Source organism: Pantherophis guttatus, chromosome 1 (assembly GCF_059756535.1).
Source record: "Pantherophis guttatus breed Tessera chromosome 1, ASM5975653v1, whole genome shotgun sequence".
Classification (NCBI taxonomy): domain Eukaryota; kingdom Metazoa; phylum Chordata; class Lepidosauria; order Squamata; family Colubridae; genus Pantherophis; species Pantherophis guttatus.
The window spans coordinates 91,883,932-91,890,774 of NC_142063.1; positions in this window are offsets into that span (position 1 = coordinate 91,883,932).

Consider the following 6,843-nt stretch of genomic DNA (forward strand, 5'->3'; position numbering starts at 1 on the left):
ATGAGCTCCCGTTACTTGTCCCAGCTTCTGCCAACCTAGCAGTTCGAAAGCACGTAAAAAATGCAAGTAGAAAAATAGGGACCACCTTTGGTGGGAAGGTAACAGCGTTCCGTGCACCTTTGGCATTTAGTCATGCCGGCCACATGACCACGGAGACATCTTTGGACAGCGCTGGCTCTTCGGCTTTGAAACGGAGATGAGCACCGCCCCCTAGAGTCAGGAATGATTAGCACATACAGTATGTGCGAGGCGAACCTTTACCTTTACAACAATAGCCAGATAATGCTAGAAGGCATTTTGAGTAATTGCTGGTGAAAATAGCAAAACGCAAGACTTGATTTCCTTCAAGACAAAGACTTGTATATATGTTCCTACTTGTGAAAAAGGTGTAGGTAAACTAAGCCACAATGTTTTTATTTAGAGTTCTGAACTAATTTTGCTGCTACAAAAAAACAATAGTATGCAGTTCAAGATTTGGTATTTAATGAAAACAATGTAACTAAACTATAGTTGCATTTGAATTATTATTCTGATCTGTAATCTTATACGAATTCAAATATCCATACAGACAAATACTTTCTGATTTGTGAATTGAAGCATTTTCATTATTACTGAGGAGCATAATATAATAAAACAGAGAATCTTAGATGGTTGTCAAGGCAAAAAGAAATGTGTCTACCTTTCTTTAGCTTAAATACTTGTGTCTTTTCAAATAGAAATTAACACTGTGTTTGGAGGAAAACCAAAATCCAGAAACAAAACTGACTTATTTGGAAAAATAGGGGGTTGGGATGAGGAAAATTTACACTAAATATAGTAAATGAAAGCCAAAGGTTAAATACTGGTTTAAAGATAAATTGCATTTATTTTTATACTTTCAAGTCAGTGCTGGCCTGAACATTTCCCTGTAGTTTTCTTGGCAAGATTTCAGAAGTGCTTTGCAATTGCCTCCTTCCTAGGAAGAAAAAGCGCCTGGCCCAAGGTCACTCATCTGGCTTTATGTATAATGAGAGACTAAAATTCATGATCTCCTAGTTTCTAGTCTAATGCCTTAACCATTACATCAAACTAGCTACTGTATCTTTTATTAATAAGTAAATAAAGGTGTCTTCAATTTCTTCTTTCTGTATGGACATAAACTCAAGGGTGGGATATGGGAGATGAAATAGCAATAGCACTTAGATTTATATACTTCCCCATAGTCCTAATTTTGGGACTAATGGGTCCTAATTTTACCAACCTCAGAAGGATGGAGGGCTGAGTCAACCTTGAGCCATCAGGATCGAACTGCAGAGTGTGGGCAGAGTTAGTGTGCAATACTGCATTGCAACCACTGTGCCACCAGGGTTCCTAGTGAAATGGTGGCATACAGGTCTGTGTCATGCTTCAGATAGGTAATCTGATTTGTCAAAGCTTTGATCAGAATGATGAATCAAAATTGGGATTTGCTTTAAGGAACAACCTAATCACATGAAGCCAAAATATCTCAAAACTTTCCCATTTTGAAAATCTGATGGTGATTCAGTGGCCGGCCCATGAGATTTATCATTTCATTAAGTTCTTTGCCTATTGGAGCTATTTAGGGATGGAAAAACTAGCAATACTTCTAGTTTGATTTACTTTCTCAGCTTTCAAATTCTTTAATATGGCCAGTCATAAGCTATTACTCAAATGATAAGTCATAAGCCTGGTCTTACTTTTAAATTCTGCATAATTTGGCAAATTTAAGTCTCTTGGTGACAATGGATGACCTCATATTAATACTTTCAGGGACTGGCCCAAACTTTTACAACTGGCATAGGATATAAATATCACTTTCACTGTGACTTGTTCAGCTTTATGTAATTCTATCTCATTCTTCCACCCTGCTTCTACTGCCTCATTTAATGAACACCAAGAATCACCAACAAGCCACAACCTTGACATAATCAATTCCACCAGTAATGAAGAGATCTTTCAGGGAAAGCCAAGCTTGCCAAGCAATTATGCAAGGCTCCTGACATTCTAGAGAACCCAAGAAAACGATAACATCTGCAAAGGACAAAATAGATTTTTTTTTTAGTTACACACAGAAAAAAAAAATCAATGCTGGTGAGCATTAACCTGTGCCTTATGAATGCCTGCTTTAATACGGTCCTTCTTGAATAGGTCCAACCATTTATGGTACCTCAAAAAACTCAAAGATGAGCGAACGTAAAGCATAAAATTATGGCATCTCAGAAAAATAAGAGCTTATATTTTAGAAGAGTTGAAAACTAAGCTGGAATATATATTATTCAGCCAACTTTTCTGTAATTATTTTTTTCCAGACATTAGACAATTTGGAGGCATCTGTATTGTGGTTTTCTCATCTTTTCTATCATGGTCTATAATAGGTACAGGGGAGTACTTCCACAACTGATTTATTATTAAATCTCTTGAAAGTATCTGACTAAAACCTAGCAGTATTAATATCCTCTAAAGTACTTACCAACCCTGTTTCTTTTTCATCCATTTCTGCCAGAAGAATGAAGCAGCATCTTGAAGCTTCCTCATTATGGCCTTTGGACAAAACTTGTTTTGATCTGAATCTTCAATCTGCTCAAAATAGACTAGCAAGTCATCAGCTCTTGAATGGTCATTGAATCAAGTCATTTTTCATGTCAGTAAATTCATATATTAAAGCTGATTTGTACAGAATTAGTAGCATTGTGGTGCAATGGTTAGAATGCAGTATTGCAGGCAAACTCTGCCGATAGTCTGAAGTTTAATCCTGATGGGTTTAAGTTGACTCAGCCTTCTGTCTTTCTGAGGTCAGTCAAATAAGGACCCAGATTGTTGGGGGCAATATGCTGACACTGTAAACCACCCAGAGAGTACTGTAAAGCACTATAGGGTAGTATAAGTATAAGTGCTATTGTTATTGTTATGTCCTTTGTTTTCTAAAAACTTTCATCCCTGTGTTTTGGAAAAGGAAAATTAATATATTGGAGGGACTATTCTATTATTTAAGACTCATCACTATTTATCTCAGGAACAGAGAGTTTTAGTAAAGTTTGTGGTATCACAGCAACTATGACTCTGGATTTTATTTAGAAAATGCTGTTATTATAGATACCAAAAATAATTCTATTTCTGTTGCTGGATGTTCCACATTATATGTTTTATGTCTGCCATTTGCTCTTCTCTCAGTCTTCTGACACCAGTGCCAATTGAGCAAAAAAAGATTTAGAGACCTTTTCATTCATCATGTGACATGAAATACCGTAAGGTTTTTCCCCCTGTAAATATGTTTGTAATCTGTGCGATTTGCACAGAAGTTACACTTTGAAAAGTAGTAAGTACCTAAATAATGAGAAAGATCTTTTGTTTCCTTCTTTTCCCCAAAAGCTAAAATTCTACCTTACTCCTGAAAATTTGCAGATTTCTTATTAGTTGTATCCCTGTGTTTTATGTTATTTTTATAACAATCTCTCCAAGCTGTCACATCTGCAAAATGATAATAGTTGTACAACAACTTTAAAATGTGAAGTCTAAGTAAATATACTCAGACTGGAGACTTATGCTCTAAAACTAGCTAAATCTATTTGAGTTTGCAGATCAAGATTCAAGAAGAAATTGATTTTATACAAAGCACTTTGAGATTTGTGTAAAAAGATTCCCTGTAGACTCTTACTTTTTAGACAGAGTGGGATTAAAAGAGCAGTGATGGTAACTTTTTAGAAGATGTGAACTGCTCAGTTTCAACTGGATATTGTCAAATAATGAATCATAATATACATAATATACATTTTAATGTATTATGTACATGTTCCTTTTAAAAGCTGAAATAACAAAAATAAAGAAAAGAATGCAGAGCAGTCTCAAGTAAAAATCAAGTTGTGTTGAAGCAATACAGAGAAAGTCCAATATAAAAATGAACACTCAAAACCTGCTTAAAAATTAATCACTTATTTTTTCTGAGATGTGGGGTGTTGTGGCACCAAAGAATGACCACTGAGATGCCTTTATTTTGTGTTGTTTTGCTTCTATTAATTGAATACAAAAAAACAAATAAACAAAGAAGGACTGGGGTGACATGATAGCAGTGTTCCAATATCTCAGGAGCTGCCACAAAGAAGAGGGAGTCAAGTTATTCTCCAAAGCACCTGATGGCAAGACAAGAAGCAATGGATGGAAATTAATCAAGGAGAAAAACAACCTAGAACTAAGGATAAATTTCCTGATAGTTAGAACAATTACTCAGTGGAACAACTTGCCTCCAGAAGTTATGAATGCTCCAACACTGGAAGTTTTTAAGAAGAGGTTGGACAACCATTTGTCTAAAATAGTATAGGGTTTCCTGCCTGGCCAAGGGGTTGGACTAGAAGACCTACAAGGTCTCTTCCAACTCTGTTATTTTATTTTATTCTAAACAAAAGGAAAATATCCAATATGCAGCGTTTTAAATGAAGAAAAAGAGGGTAGAAAATAAATCTTAAAAATTCAAAGGCATGAAAACATATGGGTAAAAAATCATGGATACTTATAGTAATTCTACAGAAGTATGGTAGCCATATTTCATTATAATAAAAATGGCAAATCTACATCAATAAGTGATTCATTTGTAAGTAGTTCACTTTTGCAAGCAACCATATGATTGAGATCATATATTCACCTATTCATTGTTGAAGAGTAAGTCTTATAACTAGAGTTACATAGGTGATAGAGAATCCACTTTTCTTGACAGCAGTCAATTTCCATCCAATAGGAATATATTTCAAAAGAATATGAACACCTAAGTACATTGAATCTTGCATGAAAGTTAATAGATGTCTTAATATTCTCTCCAAAGGAAACAGCCATAGGCTACTGTACAACCAAATGAAATATCAATCTCATAGCTGTTTCTCACAACATGACCATTTTGTCAACCATTTTCTATATAAACTTACTGAGTTATCATTGAAAGGTGTTGTGCTTTGTTGTTCCAAAAGCACCAGAACTTTGGTATAGCATCCCCTCCCCCCTCTTCTTCTAATTCACTAAATTCAGTAGGATGCCAGGCTGGGCATGGCACATTGACAAAACTTTCCTGAGCAATTCGAGAGAATGATTTACCCATTCATTTGGGTAAATTGATTTACCCATGTGAGATGGTTTAGCCCTACTGCTTTTCTTCATTAGATTTTATGGAAGACAGGAGGATTGGAGTTTGCAAAAGACATTTAAACTTTACTAAGAGATTCAGAGTCACTTGATTTGATTTGCCACTTCAAAGTTAGTCTTTCTTAGATTCACAAATTGGTCTTAATGGGGTGATTTGCTCAAAGCTTTGCTCTTCTGAAGCACTCTTTCAAAGCTTTGCACACCCAATAAATTAGATCAGGTGTAGTTCATTCAGAGAACCATACAAATATAAAGCAGAGGAGGGCATAATATGAGGATAGCAATTATAGGAAAAATAGAAAGGACCTTTTTAATACTCTAAGCTTTCTGCTAAAATGTGTGTGTATGGATGTGCATGTATGGATGTGTGTATTCACACACACTTTCTCACACAAAAACGCTGCAGTTTTGAAAATAAACATGACAGAGCTGATTGAAGCCTTATATTTTACAAGCAATTCATTGAAGATTCTTTCTTTTAAAATAATCATCTTGAAGCTGAATCACATAACATCTTGAGGTAGACGAAACTCCTGCTGCTGACATTTGTAGATGGTTCATGAGCAAGAGTTTCACCCATCACGAATCTTCAGTTATATTGGCTTATTGTTACCCTATTTCATCTGATTGTTAACAGGATATCTAATTCATTAGGAAGAAGTGTGTGCTGTGGGCACAAACTACATCATTATGATATCCGCTTCACCTCAGAACTGACAGAGCCATTTTGCGCTGAATTATGAACCAAACTGAGGCAACTTTAATACCATAGAAAACATTACCGAATCTGCTTATTGCTCCTGCCAAGACCACAAGGCAAACCAGTTGCACCCTGCAGGAGTCTTTTGGCCTTGTGAGAAGAAAAATGATCCATAGCTAATTTCACTGAGGGGATGTTCAGAAGGCCATCATGTAGATCAGCAGATCTGTGAAAGGTTTGCTTGAAATAAATGTGTGTGGGGGGGATATTTTTTTTTTAAAAAGTCCAAGTTGAGCAGAGTGAAAAGAAGTACTATGTTGGGGTTATCAATGTTTCCTTATAATATTAAAAAGAATCCTCTAAATTTTAGGCAATGAAATTTGAAATGTTTCCCGATTTTTTTAATTTATTTTTTGCCATTACCTTTTAAAAGAGTGTAGCATATGAACTAATCTTATATTCCTGTATTTATTTTCTTTCCTGCCTAATTTCTGAATTTTGCCTTAGAGGATTAAGCATTCCTGTCTAAGTCAATGTAAGTTGTCTTTATTTTGTTTCCTCTATAACTAAGACTCAATAATGGGCTGAAATTGTGACTGTACAGTTAAATTTGTTTGACATTAAAAATGTTTACCTACCTGGAGTATAAATATTTGAAAATCAGATACAATGCAGTAGGTGATGATATAAATTGCAGCCTATGATGTTTCTATTCATATTAAAAATGTTCATTCCCAGCATTGATTCTGTCACTAAAATCAACAAAATCAACAAAGCCTTAGGTAACTGATGTCGAGAACAAGTAGGAAATGTTACTCTAACCCAACTTCTGGTTAGTTAGGTTTCCAGAGCAGTGGTAGATACTGCCTTATAACTGATACTAAAATAAGGCACTGTTTAAGCCTTTGTAGACATAAAATATAGAGGTAGCCTATCCTATGTTTCATACAATACAGTGTTTTAGAAAAATCATTTTCCTTTTCCATGACTGAGTTTCAGAATTAAAATCTGCTACC